The sequence below is a fragment of the Aedes albopictus genome, chromosome 3 (genome assembly GCF_035046485.1).
Source record: "Aedes albopictus strain Foshan chromosome 3, AalbF5, whole genome shotgun sequence".
In the NCBI taxonomy this organism is placed as follows: Eukaryota; Metazoa; Arthropoda; class Insecta; order Diptera; family Culicidae; genus Aedes; species Aedes albopictus.
The window spans coordinates 278,616,861-278,632,674 of record NC_085138.1 but is presented as its reverse complement, the minus strand read 5'-3'; positions in this window follow the sequence as shown (position 1 = coordinate 278,632,674).

Below are 15,814 nucleotides of genomic sequence, written 5' to 3'. Positions count from 1 at the left end.
CAACGTTGGGAGTGACGTAGCTAAAAAGGTTTTGTCTCTAGGCGGTGCTAGTTACAAATTTAGTTACAAATTTAGTTACAAATAGGTTACAAATAGGTTGCAAATGATTTAAATTTCTTAAAATGTGTTCAGCAAGCTGTAACTTTCTTCTCTTCAGACAAATTTGAGTCAAGTTAAATGGTCAACAAAGACCAATTTATTAGTCATACATATTCAGAAGAATTTCACTAGAAACACTTCAACTTCACGTAGAGTTACCAATCAAGCCCAAATTTGTACCAATTATAGCTAACTAGTTGGGGATCTGTAAAAATTTGGTGTGCTTAATAAGAAGTTATAACTTGTTTAAAATTTTCTGGCTAATAATTAAAATTTTTATACCGAAAATACCATTTTTCTAAATAATCAGGATCCTGAGATTTGTGAGTCCAGCATCTGTAAGTCCTTGACTAACCTAACAACTTTACTGAAGACACCGATATTCTAATAAATCAGGATCATGCAATACAGAAGAACGAATTTGGGGTCCAAATGGACCCCAGGTTTCAGAAATGGACCATCATTTAAGGTTTCCTGTAGAGCACGGGTTCCCAACCGGTGGTCCGCGGCCCCCTGGGGGGCCGTGAAGCGGTCCAAGGGGGCCGCGATGTTACCAAAACATACTAAAATGTTTATTCAATTTTGTGCAAATAATACCAATTTTTAATTTTGTATTTTGTAGCCACAATTTTAGGAACAAATTTTCAGAATAAAACGACTTCAGAAGAAAAAAATTTCGGCTGCGCCGCTATTTTTCACCTATGACTCAAATTGAATGAATAAAAAAAACGTATCATTGGCCGTCGAAAACTCCTCCCACAGTAAATTTCTGGCTACGTCACTGTACCTAAAAAAACTCGATTTCGTTCATTTAATCCATTTTTTTTTTCTAAAAAAAATCATTGGGCCCCAGATGTTCGACAGTTCTTAAAGGGAGTCGCCACCCCAAAAAAGTTGGGAACCCCTGCTGTAGAGAGTTAATTAAAAAAACGAATTTTCAATTTAACGTATTTTTTTATTTGCGTTATCGTATGGAGTGTTAGACTTTGAAACTATGCAATATGGGCATATAAAGTATGGACAATGTGTTCGGTGTCCAAAAATGGCGACCAGAATATCCAGTATGGTAATCTAAAATCTAAGATGACGTCCTGAAATTCAAGATGGTGGCATTGGTGTTTTTTCGGGCTCGTATGAAGTTGATCACCAATATTAACTTCTTTTCCCGATTAGCCTAAATAGCTGTGTAGTGTCGGTAGCGTTCGGTTCAACTGGCTAAGAATAGCACTACGGACCGCCTGTTCCAGTGGTAGGAGCCTACTAATCAGGTGACCCCTAATTCAAGGTGTTATGCGGCTTTACGCTTACCGTACTTAGGAATGAATGGTTAGGAGGGGTCTTATAAAAACCTAATCGCAAACGGACCCTGTGGAGTACCAGGGCACCCTCCACAGTATTTTGCCCTTACTGCGTTAACCTGAGCACAATAGTGCGGTGGACCTTGTGTTTCTCCGAGACAATCAGCTACCCTTCTTCAATCTCATACTTGAGGCTGAATAAGGGCGGGATTATGAAGAAGTTATTAATTAGTTTAAATTTTCACCTAAGGTACACCGGGGCAAGTTGAAACGGGTGGGGCAAGATGAAACAGCGGGTTAACATGATGTTTTCTATTGATGATAAACAATTTGATTGCCATAACACATAGTTTTTGATTCAAACAATCATTTACCGAAGGATAAATTTACAAATTTTATTGAAATCTATTTCAAAACTTCGCGTTTCATCTTGCCCCACCCGTTTCAACTTGCCCCGGTGTACCTTATATGGTTTCGCATTATGCGTTTTACACAGTGTATTCTGTGCATTTTCGCCTTTGGCGTTTTCCAATCGATACCGATTTGGTTTTATTGTTGCTGTTCTTTGTTGTGCTGCTGTTGCGAAGAGTATAATCTTACCTAGTTTGGGTAGTGGCTACGGTTAGGATAACTCAGATCAATCTTCAGCATAAAAGAACAGCAACGATCAATCTTTGCAGACTTATGCAAAATGCTAGGACTGTACCATGGCCTTGGTACAAGAACCTTACTTTCGTAAGGGAAATTTCTATCTAGAAGACCTTGTGAACCCAGTGTTTGCTACTTTCAGTAAACATGAAATGGCAAACTCGCGTGTCATGCCTCGAGCCTGTGTGCTTGTCAACAACGCAATTGTTGCTACACTCCTCTCTGAACCAACCACCAGAGATGTATGTGCTATCACAATTGATGTATCTGTTGGAAACCTCACGTCTATAGTTCGGGAAATACGTCTATTGTTCGGTGTATTTACCGCATGATGAACAATCCCCTTCGGATACTTTCAAACAAGTTCCGCTAATTGTTGGCAGTGATGCTAATGCTCACTCTATCATCTGGGCAGCTCTGACATTAACTTGAGAGGCTCCAGTTTGATGGAGTACTTAAGTAGTACAGATCTTGCATTACTTAACATAGGCAAGCGCCCAACCTTCATGGTATCTGCTAGAGAAGAAGTATTAGATATAACGCTTTGCTCTAGCAGAATTAGTCACGAGCTGACCAATTGGCATGTGTCAGATGAAGAATCTCTATCTGACCATCGCTATATCTTTTTTGAACATTTAAATGTTACTTCGCAAACATTGCGTTTCAGGAATCCCCGGCCAACAAACTGGGATCTTTTTACTGATTTGGTTGCGGCCAAATTTCATGGATACTCACCATCCATTGACACTCCAAGTGATTTAGATGACGCCGTTGATACTACAACGGCCTTCATCATGGAAGCTTTTGAAGAAGCATGCCCTCTACGGTCTGTGAAGACCACACGAGGAACCCCTTGGTGCAACTCTAACCTGGCGAAACTCAGGAAGCAATGTACCGTCCCTACACAGTTATGGATCACACACAGTTACGGATCACTTTGATGTTTCAAGTCGAATATCTTGCTCAAAACATATATTTCGGCACGAAATTCATTTTTGTAGCATGATCCTATTTGTTTTCTGAGATAAAAAGTCATTTACAAGAGTTCAACCTAAAAATTAAATGTATTTTAATGCAACGATAGTGTTGTCCTCTCACATCTGCCAGTAAACAGCCGAATTCCATAAGAAGCTACTCCTGCAGCGGTAAGCTCTAAAAGTGTCGAAATCCATCAATTTTGATATAAAAATCGCTCGTACACGTTAGATAAGATATGTATGTATCTATTGAAAGAAGTTTTGTTTCATTCTGGGATTCAAATACTAAAATAATGTGACTTTAAACAGTGATCCATAATGTGACCCAAAAACTAATCGTTTGACGCTATTATGGATCACTTTAAACAAATATAGATTTTTGTTCCACTCAACGCTTTTGATACAATATTCTTACCTTAAAGTATCAAAAGTATCATTAAAAAACATGTAACCTTGAAAACCAGATGTCTTGAAACACAGAATTTTAATAATAACACTTAAAATGGAGAACATCACGGAACCCTAGTGGCGCACCTCTATCGAAGTACATGGATTCGGGACTTTTTATTGTTTTCTCTTTATTCTTGTTGTAAAATCGGGTACTCCATCAGTAAAATAATGAATACACTGCGTAGTTTGGCCTTACAAACGCAAATTTATTATTAGTGTTAGAATTTTGAGTAATTTTGCACTGATCCATAATATGGCAAAAATTGATCCATAATATGTGGAACTCTGTGAAGCTGATCCATAATAGGGCATTTTGTAAACAGTGAAATATTCCTTTTTTACGCGGAAATGACTTGCGATTATACTTCAAATGGATCGGTAATGAAAAGTTCGAATCAAAACATAGCCAACGGTGCTTTCAAAGTCGTAGTTTTTGTTTTCTTTTATTTTTAATTGAATTTTGAAGGTCAAAAATACCACTAAGTGATCCATGACTGTGTACCCACGGTAGAAAGAGTTGGAACAGACGACGTTCGGCTGGTTCGGAGGCTTTCAGGTCGGCTCGCAGAGCCTACAGGAAAGCTCTGCGGTCTGCTGAACGATCCGACTGGAAAAACCTTTGCACAAATGTTTCCAGCTTGAGTGAAGTCAGTCGGTTAAACAAAATCCTTGCGAAATCTAAGGATTTCCGGGTGAACGAACTTCGTTTGCCAAATGGCGATCTGACTTCCTCTGATGAGGAAGTTCTGGAATGCTTATTCAGCACACACTTCCCTGGATGTGTGGATATTACATCTTCGAATGAACCTGATGTCTTTTCTTGCAGTTATGATTCTTTAGCTTTGGCTCGAAGTATTGTAACTAAATATAGAATCGATTGAGTGGGCTCTTAATAGCTTTGCTCCTTTCAAATCTCCTGGGCAGATGGGATTTATCCTATTTTGCTTCAGAATGGATTTGCTTATTTCAAACATGTTTTGAAAAAACTACTTGTTTGCAGATTCGCTACAGGGATATATTTCCAAATCCTGGCGGGATATTACTGTAAAGTTTACTCCGAAAGTGGGTCGTGCGTCGTATGAAGAAGCAAAGAGTTTCAGACCTATCAGTTTGACCTCTTTTCTTCTGAAATGCTTAGAACACATTGTGGACAAACCCGAACAGGAATAAAAAAAACGCACTGTGGATCATCACATCCGTGATGTTCATCTGGCCAACGTGCCTCTTCATGTGAACCAACATGCCTACCAATCTGGTAAGTCCACTGTGACTCTTTTACACAAGGTTGTTTACGATATCGAGAAGGCATTCGCTCAAAAACAGTCTTGTCTTTGTCTTTGACAACGTGCCTTTCGATGCCACATTGGAAGCCGCACGGAGTCATGGTATATCTCCAATGATTTCCAATTGGATTCACCAAATGCTCAAAAACCGACATTGCATCTAGCAGGGATTAGGAAATTGAGTGTTTGTGGATGCCCCCAAGGGGGAGTCTTGTCCCCGCTTTTGTGGAATCTCGTAGCAGATACGCTATTGAGGCAACTCAATAATAGCGGTTTTCCTACTTATGGTTTTGCCGGCGACTACCTAACATTGTTAGTTGGTATGTGCATCAGCACCCTTTTCGACCTGATGCAAAGCGCCCTTCAGATAGTTGAGGGTTGGTGTCGCCAATATAACCTTTCGGTTAATCCGAGTAAAACATCATGGAAAGGTGAAACCGTAATGGCGTTCGACCTTTGCGTCTCTTTGATTCTGAAATCGATGTGACTGAACAGGTAAAGTACGTTGGAGTCATTCTTGATTCCAAGCTTTCCTGGACACTTCACATTGAGTTCAGAATCAAGAAAGCTTGTATGGCCTTCGGGCAATGCCGGCGTACTTTTGGTACAACTTGGGGTCTAAAACCCAAGTATATCAAATGGATTTACACGACTGTTGTTTGTCCAATATTGGCTTATGGATGTCTTGTGTGGTGGCAAAAGAGCGAAGTGAGAACGGTCCAATCAAAATTAGGTCATCTCCAATGAATATGCTTAATGGCGATGTCTGGAGCGTTCTCTTCAACTCCTACGGCAGCGCTCGAAGTTCTCTTTGACGTTGCCCCACTACACATTCATCTCAAACAAGAAGCACTTTCTTGCACTTACCAGTTAAGGGTACTCGGTCTACTAGAGGAAACTCCTGTGAACCGCACATCAACACACACCTCGTTGTTTCCACTTTTGGTGAATTGGGACAAAATTGTCCTTGCTCCAAGTGATCTTACAATTGCTTGTAATTTTCTATATAGGACATTTTCCCGAAATTCCCTTCCCGGGAATAGTGGACATCTGATTATCTGGAAAGAAATATTTCAGACGGCATCGTATGTTACACTGATGGCTCCCTTCTCAAAGGTCGAGCAGGTGCTGGTGTTTATTCTCGTGAGCTAAGGCTGCATCAGTCTTACTCACTTGGTAGACACTGCACCGTTTTTCAGACCGAAATCTTTGCTCTTATGTGCGGAGTGCAATCAGCACTTCAGCAGCACGTAATGGGCAAAGTAATATACTTCTGTTCAGATAGCCAGGCTGCTATTTAAGCACTTGCTTCGGCCAACTCTAGGTCGAAGGTAGTTATCGCTTGTCGAACTCAAATCGAAGAGCTGAATTCAGCAAACGCTGTTCACCTTGTATGGGTACCTGGCCATTCAGCCATCGCTGGAAATGAATTGGCTGATGAGTTAGCTCGCACTGGAGCATCACATGACCTCATCGGCCCTGAGCCAGCTATTCCGATATCGAAGTGTAGGGTAAAGCTTCAGATTCACACCTGGGCTGCCACTCAACACAGACAATACTGGAATAGTTTGGAGTCATGTCGTCAAACCAAATTGTATTGTACTGAGCCATCTCCAAGGGTGGCGAAGTATCTTACAAATCTGTCAAAGTAGAATTGCAGCATGCTGGTCAAAGCATTGACTGGCTGCTGCCGACTCAGCTATCACATGGCGAATATTCAGCAAGCTGATTCATTTGCCTGTGATAGCTGTGAATCCGATTAAGGAACTTCGTATCATTTGATATGTAACTGTCCAGTTTTTGCGCAACTGCGTTTCCGAGTATTCGGTAAACACTTATTAAGGACAAACGTCTTGAAATCTCGCTTCAACAGTGCATCAGAACTTCAGACGCACAAATCTCAAGAAGCAAGCTTCAAACAACAGTGTATTTAAAAATTTTGTTCTTGCTCACTTGTTATTAGCTTAAAATAAGAAGATCCGATGCGCTGGTTTTGTTTACGAAGAGATTTGTGCGCTCGAAATCGTGAGTAGGTGCCAAAGTCGGCCATTATGGCGGCCATTTTGGGATTCTAACAAGTCTGTCCTTAAGTGAAACTGACTTCAGACTGAAACTTGACTCAGGATATTCTGTTGTTCTTAACCCGCTGTGGTAAAGAGCTATAGGCTCTCTTTCGCTTTATGCGTTATTACAGTGCCATTTTCAGGGCGCTGTTTGAACCCATTGTGGTACGCTTGTGCGTTAGTACCCTCTTCTAGGGTATTTTTCCTATTTCCGAACCTGTCCCTATCCCCATCCAAATCCTTTTTCCTTCCTTATCCCTCGGGTAGATGATGAAATAGGCTGTTATTTTAGCGATGGCACAAATGTCCCAAATGGAGGATAACGTGCCTCTGGAGCCGGCCTTCTGATACCTGATACCTGAAGATGACGTCCTAAAATTCTAGATGGTGGCAATTTATTGGTGTTTTCGGAGTCAAAAAATAGCAACCACAGTAACCAAGATGGCGGATGTTTAATGGAGTTTTAGGCTCCAAAACCATTTAATATGGGTGTATCTGGCAAGGAAAAGAAGTCTGAAGTTAAAAAATGGTGACCAGAATTTCCTAGATGGTGGACCTAAATCCAAAATGACGGATTAAAATTCAAGATTGCATTTTTTTAAGAGTCTAAGGCGCAAACATCAAAAGCCAGTTAAACGATATGTTCTCTGGTGCCGTGAAGTGGATTTTTGTTAAAGGTATGAGAGTGCGATATTCATCAACATGTCACTTGAGTTTTGTTGAATTAGTTTTTCGAAGGCACGAAAAAGACGCCATCACCGCTAGGTGGATTAATTAGGGTTTTTTGTTGTTATGATCGTTCAACGACACCACAAGGTCCTCTAGTAACGGTTTTGTTTTGGGTTTGTGCTTTGAATTGTAGGGATTTATTGAAAAACGTCCAGTTCTGCCAAACAATTCCTTTATTCTGACAACTTACAGTATAAATACATCATAGACTACTACAGTTCGGCCATCTTGACTTCACACATCGTCCTCGATGTGAAATACCCGCCTAATGTCAGTTAAACTCCAACTCGGTGATATGCTCTCCGATGTTGTGATGTGCTTGATTCTTGAGCATATACTTGACACTTTCATCTAGCTTCTATTATTCAAAACTCCTCTCGCAGATTCTCAAACTCGAGAGTAATGCACCGTATTAACGCCTTTTCCAGTATCGCATCTTCACATCCAGCTTCTGTCCTCAACAACCAGTTTGTTGTGTACATTTCGTTTCTTCCATAGGCTCCGTAACTCCTCTCAAACGCTGTTTAGTAAGAAAGTAATATACCACATCCGGATCACTTTCTGTTCTACTTGTCGACTTCACTTAAGTGTGAAACTGTTTTCTTGACGGATAACTTGGAATTTAGAGCATTGCGAGAAGAACGAAGGCTTCATCCCACTTCTGAAATTGTAGGGATTTATTGAAAAACGTCCAGTTCTGCCAAACAATTCCTTTATTCTGACAACTGTGTATATGTACATCATAGCTTACTACAGAATACAGCCGTTGGACTGTAATCAAAGTCACGGCAAGCCTCGTTAAAGAAAACAGTAGTACTATTTTTTTCATGTTCTCAAACTGATTTTGCACTATGTATGACGTAAAAGAGAATAAAATAGTATGTCTAAATACATAAAAGCAATTTTTTCCCCAATGCACACAGGTAATCTTGAAATAAAATTCCCTGCTGATACACTCCGGCACGCTTTGAGATTTTCAGAATTCCTTCAGGTAAAACAAAATCTTCTGATAATTTCTCATATTTGATAGGTTTCTCATATTTTCAAATTAGTTAGGTGCATGTACCTTTTTGGTTTTGTTCGATAATTAAAAAATCAAACAATTGTTTAATTAATTCCAAAAGCTAGACTTCACAAATGCTGGCGTGAGTGAGAAATGGACAAATTGGGGTGGAATTTGCGAAAAAGTTACTCGTCCTCTCGGTGAGACTCAAACTCAAACTATTCTTGCCAGTACTGTATGTAAACAGCGAAAATTCCAGTTCTGCAAGAAAATCAGCTCTACACGCTAGCTTTAACGTAAGGTCATACAATTTCCCGTGGCTCTATTTTGTGGTAAAATGAGCAATTATACGCCAGACTGGCGCCTTTAAACTTTCAATTAGGTTACACGATGAAAGCTTTTTGGCACGACATTCATTTCTGGCACTTTTCCAGCGTCCCGCTCTGTTGAATTTTCTTTCGGAGCTTTGCGAACTTCAATGTTGCTACGGCGATAATAGTACCATTGTGTTTGCAGTTGTCTCGCCGAAAAAAAAAACAAATGAGATCACTTTGAAAATTAATTCATCTTTTCCAGCGAACAACCTGCCCATGAAAACCTATGCATATAATACATATAGGTACGATTACTCTATGTCTATGAGATGGCGATCGTTTTCCACTGAATCGTTCAAGACGTGAATGGACTGTGACACAATTCAAACGGTGTGATTCACACATGCGACGCGAAGACGTCAAGTTTGCGACGAAAATTAATGTTGTCGCATCATCGAGTGAGTTTTCAAAATTTTCTGTCCTTTCTTATGAACGTTTTTTCTCTCTTTTCCGAGAAGGTACGACTCAGTGTTTAATCCCAAGAGAAGGAAAAAAATCATGACGTATGGGTGGTATTCGGGAGTAATTTGAAACGTTAGTAAGTACCGTAAAAAGAGGCAATATTGATGCGAGGTAACCGGTGGTGGAGACAAATACAATAAATTAATTATCGTTTAAATGCAGCCTTGCAAAATGCAACCAAGCTTACGTCTTGTCACTTTAGTCTGAAGAAAAGAGTACACGATCGTGTTACTTATGCCTTCATTCGAAGATATAACTTAACCCATTAAAGTTACCCCAAACAACTTTGAACATTGCCTAGTAATGAAGATGTCACACCGTTCTGCTATGCAAGAGTCCTAGTGGGTATAAAGTGAGTGGGTGCTCCTACAGGTGTGAAGAAAAATAGTTTGCAGAATGACTGAAGTGGTTTAGGAAGCGTGGATACGGATACACAACCACGCTTCCTAAACCAAGAAAACATCCATAATGATATCATTTTAGGCAAATCATTTTACCTAGAAATTTCGTTGAAACGAAATAGGGGAAGTAACTGCCGGGAAACTTTTTCGGCTTTCAGTCTTTAGAGCGGTCAGAACTAGAGCATGTTTTCTACGCCCGACGATTCGATTGAAAATTAACAAAAAACAAACCACCAGACCAAGAACAAAGCTTTTCTAACCCTTGAGAAAGATTAAATAAACAATCAAAACGTCGGGCGTAGAAAACATGCTCTAGTTCTGACCGCTCCAAAGACTGAAAGCCGAAAAAGCTTCCCGGTCAAAACTCCCAGCAGTTGAAAGCATCCAAGTAAAAATAAATAACAACATCGACAGTATCCTAACATCAGAACATCCATGATTTACAAAAATTTGGATCGTGGTTAATATTTAATTAAAAGATTAAAGATATTTAATTTCTTTGATTGACGATTACACAAGTTTACAACATTTTTAAACTCGGTAAGCTGATGAACATTTTTGGTGTAGAATCATGCCCTGAGTTCGAAAACGCGAAGGAGATATTTTTTTATCTTAAATTTCATCGATCTTACGCAAAACCGGCATTCATATGATCGATTTTATGGAAAAATATTTAAAATTGATTGAACAAAACACAAGATGTTTGAATTTTAATTAATTCTTTATTTAAAAAAGTTGTAAAACTCGATATTGAGCTAAAACACAAAAACTGTTCTACTTAAAATTTTTTGAAGCACGGTTTCGAAATCAGCGCTAAATTGTGCTTCAAAAATTTTGGTCGTTGACAGAAGTCCACGACTTTCGTTTTATTTTGTTAGCTAGTGTTATGTTCAATGATTAATTTAAATTTAAGGATGATTGACCCCAAAAGGGATACCTTCATGGCCTCAGTTTCGTCACCTCGCTGAGTGTGTTCTATCAAAGCCGAGCTCTGAAAGGCGCCTGGGGTGCAATGGACCCCAGGTATTCCTTTTAGGGTTAAAGATCATGATGATTACACAGCGCAACATTTTTTTGTCTCAAGAGCAAACTTATGTGTCTCCGAAGGATTTTGGGCCGCTGAATCCAAATCCGGGCTCAGATTTGCTCCAACACGTCACAATTTTGAGCTATACCTCAATTTATAGGGCAAAACAATCGAAGTTGCACAGAGAGCCAATGAATGTGAAAGCTTGGGACTAGCTAACCATTCTCAATGTGCACAATTCGAGAGTTCAGCTATTTAAAGTCAATAACGGCGCTGGCCACGTCCTTACGGTCATCAGGAAAGGGAAGGAATGTTAGTTCGACAATGCTACACGCAGAGAAAACAGCATAGTTTGAAACAACCAAAACGTTGGTTGTTTTTCAAACTGGAAATTTAGTTATTCCGAATTATGAATTTGCTTTTCCAAACTAATCGTTTTGTTTGAGACAACCTATTCGGTTTTGTTGTTGCGAACTAGGATTGTCAACATTTGTTTGGGCAAAAACAAACCAAAATATTGATTGCTTTCTACCAAGGAGCACCTTGTTTTTACCAAAAGTTAGGTTGTTTGGAAATTGTCACTGTTGAGAACTTCAATCTAAATTCTTAGTTTGACTCAACAAATAGTTTAGCCAGAAAGAAACCAAGTTTTTGTTTGGAGAAGAAATAACCTAAACTTTAGTTTGAAGAGAAGTTCACTTCCAACTTGTTTGCTTCTAGTGCGTCGTGCGCCGATTAATGTGTCAAATTGTTTTCAGACATCTTGTAGGAACCGTTCCGACGTATTTTTCTTTCCTCGGTTTCCATATAATGTGACCGAGTATAAGTGTGTGGAAACTATTGCCGACTATCTCGAAGATTTTCGTAATTTGCAGTTGATCAAGGTAAGTCAAATAATTCGGATACCTATTTGTTAGAAGTCTAGATCCAATGTTGATTACATTCCTCTACATTTTCTGTTTCAGAGTTGACAGAAGCACACCCGTCACACATCGTCGGGTCCATCTTGCATGCATCATTTTCCTGCACCCTTTCGGCTGCAATCTGGATGGGAGAATAAATCTGCCGCACGGATGATGAGGAACCGTGAGCAACATTATCAGCTATATACCCCCAGGCCGAAAGGGAGGACATCGAACTGAAGGTTCAAGTCATCCGCAGCGCTACGAAAATTGTTGTGAAAAGTGTATCCTACATAGAAATTTTAATAGCACAATATCTACTTACAAAGTATGTTTTACGACACAAAAAAAAACAAATCATGTAAACAAAATAAATTATAAAATTGATGTTTTTATTTAGAATTATTATTTAACCAATATTGAATAGAAAGGGGTATAGAATAAACAAATCGTTTCTTAAAATCAAACAAATTGTTTGTTTAATGCAAATTGGATATTGGTTGTTGTAAAGTCCTTTTTCCGGTTTGAAACTACCTAACTTTTTGGCTGCTTGCGTTTCTGTCAATCAGAATAACCAAATCTATGGTTGTTGAAACCAAAAATTAGTTGAATTCACCTGAATTCCAAAGGAACAAAATACCTCAATCCTTAGTTTGTTTTTACCAACACACATTATGGAAGCAACTAATATTTTGGTTGTGCAAATTTCAATGTGGAAATTTGGTTGATGTTAGCTAAATTTTGGTTGTGTTTACTATTTATTTTTCTCCGTATACTACTTAGTATACTAGAAACCGTGGAATCCACAGCATCTCCACAGTTGTCACGGGAAGGAATGGTGCACGGAGAAAAATAAATAGTAAACACAACCAAAATTTAGCTAACATCAACCAAATTTCCACATTGAAATTTGCACAACCAAAATATTAGTTGCTTCCATAATGTGTGTTGGTAAAAACAAACTAAGGATTGAGGTATTTTGTTCCTTTGGAATTCAGGTGAATTCAACTAATTTTTGGTTTCAACAACCATAGATTTGGTTATTCTGATTGACAGAAACGCAAGCAGCCAAAAAGTTAGGTAGTTTCAAACCAGAAAAAGGACTTTACAACAACCAATATCCAATTTGCATTAAACAAACAATTTGTTTGATTTTAAGAAACGATTTGTTTATTCTATACCCCTTTCTATTCAATATTGGTAAACAATAATTCTAAATAAAAACATCAATTTTATAATTTATTTTGTTTACATGATTTGTTTTTTTTTTTGTGTCGTAAAACATACTTTGTAAGTAGATATTGTGCTATTAAAATTTCTATGTAGGATACACTTTTCACAACAATTTTCGTAGCGCTGCGGATGACTTGAACCTTCAGTTCGATGTCCTCCCTTTCGGCCTGGGGGTATATAGCTGATAATGTTGCTCACGGTTCCTCATCATCCGTGCGGCAGATTTATTCTCCCATCCAGATTGCAGCCGAAAGGGTGCAGGAAAATGATGCATGCAAGATGGACCCGACGATGTGTGACGGGTGTGCTTCTGTCAACTCTGAAACAGAAAATGTAGAGGAATGTAATCAACATTGGATCTAGACTTCTAACAAATAGGTATCCGAATTATTTGACTTACCTTGATCAACTGCAAATTACGAAAATCTTCGAGATAGTCGGCAATAGTTTCCACACACTTATACTCGGTCACATTATATGGAAACCGAGGAAAGAAAAATACGTCGGAATGGTTCCTACAAGATGTCTGAAAACAATTTGACACATTAATCGGCGCACGACGCACTAGAAGCAAACAAGTTGGAAGTGAACTTCTCTTCAAACTAAAGTTTAGGTTATTTCTTCTCCAAACAAAAACTTGGTTTCTTTCTGGCTAAACTATTTGTTGAGTCAAACTAAGAATTTAGATTGAAGTTCTCAACAGTGACAATTTCCAAACAACCTAACTTTTGGTAAAAACAAGGTGCTCCTTGGTAGAAAGCAATCAATATTTTGGTTTGTTTTTGCCCAAACAAATGTTGACAATCCTAGTTCGCAACAACAAAACCGAATAGGTTGTCTCAAACAAAACGATTAGTTTGGAAAAGCAAATTCATAATTCGGAATAACTAAATTTCCAGTTTGAAAAACAACCAACGTTTTGGTTGTTTCAAACTATGCTGTTTTCTCTGCGTGTGGTTAGTAGGGTAGGGTAAGGTGGGGATCTAGGAGCCACCTCTGTTAGGTGATATGATCCACTAGTTATATGGAAATACACGTCGCGGTCTTCATCACGATTATGATTTATTTGATCACAATGACCACTGATCCCGGATTTCGTGCTCGCGTTTCCATCGCCCTACCGTGGAAACCGACTGATCTACGATTATTGTAGCGCGATTCTGAACCCGGATTTTTTACTCGCACCCCCATCACTCTTACCTGAAAATTGTCAGCCATTCGAAAATTCTCAAGCTAATCTGATTCCGCATTCCACACTATCGCTTGCATGGCTCTACCGAGAAAACCGACTGACCAACGAATATTGTAGCGCGATTCTGAACCCGGATTTTTCACTCGCACTTCCATCACCCTACCGAGAAAACCGACTGACCAACGAATCATTTTGGGCTTTTTTTGACTGCAAGCCATTAAGCATGGAAATATTTTTTTAAGCAACCAAAAGGTTAATTGGCCAATTAACATCTAAATTAACGACTCATGCAAAATATTTCGTTTCACCTAATCAAATTTGACAGATTTAAGCATTTTATGTTAGTATGAAAACTTGCATGCAATTTTGGAGGGTGACTTGTATGGGAAATATCGTACCTAACATAAATCGCTTAAAACTATCAAATTCGATTTGGTAAAACGAAATATTTTGCATGAATCGTTGATTTAGATGTTAATTGACCAATTAACCTTTTGCCCAGTAAACATTTTGGTCTGTATTATTTATGCTATACATCACCATATAAGAACCAACTCTATCGTATATAGTGCACAAAACTTCTATATACGTACCAAAGTGGAGGCCATATGCATACTTCAGAAGACTTTTTTCGACTTCCTCTGATTAGTATTATGATTTGCCAAATTGACGATACAAAACGACATCATATGATTAACATACGATGTCCGTTTTACGTAAGAAAATTAAAAAAAAAAAACAAATATCAGCATCTAGATTCGAACACAGAACTCCGTGATTCATAGTCGAATACCATACCACTGACCTAACTAGTCATTCGTGAAGGGAGTCCAAATTTAGACAAACATAAACTTAAGCATCCTATCAGATAGCACTTGCCTTGTTATTTGATAACGATTAGCAAGTATTTCTAAGTTATTGCGATCCCATTTGATACTTTTCATACTCGAATTATACAAACAATTTTGATCTGTCAATTATACAACTTACAACGATTTTGAATTGCGGTATTTACGGCAAGTCATATTGTAAACACAACATTTACATCGCGTACAAAAAGTCGTCATCAATCGTCGTCATCGCTGTCGTCGTCGTCGCCGCCGCTGCGAAAAAGTTGATTATTCGTCGTTGTCCGATGGGAACCTGCTCCCAGAATCGTTGACCGACCAGTGCAGTGAAGTGGTCATTAGTTGAGAAGAAACCCACAAGGTATATCCTGAAGCAACGTCTTCCGAGAGCCGACGTCGCACTGTTAACTAAGAGGACAGGCATCGGATCTCCGCATATTAGTGTGCCCGCAGGCTAGGTAATTCAATTGGATAAAAGTGCAGCTTACTTTTACCTGGATCATGCCCTTGACCCCACTGCCGTGTATCCTGCATCCCACATCTTAGCCAAAGGTAAATACTTTCGAAACGAGGCCGAATTTTGTCTAGTGCATGTCCAAATTCTCTTCTTCAGAAGGGGACAACATTTTCATTTGTGCTGATCGGCGCCGTACGTGGGTTATTATTTTTCTCAAAGTGACTGCGATTTCGATTGTTACCCTTATGACCCGATATGTAGGCTATCAGTTCTTACGATTTGTAACGATTTTGTATCATGGTCTTTACGGTGTGTTTTATTTCCAAAGTGAAGTGTCGTTATCGAATCGCAATGATGATGTTTATACA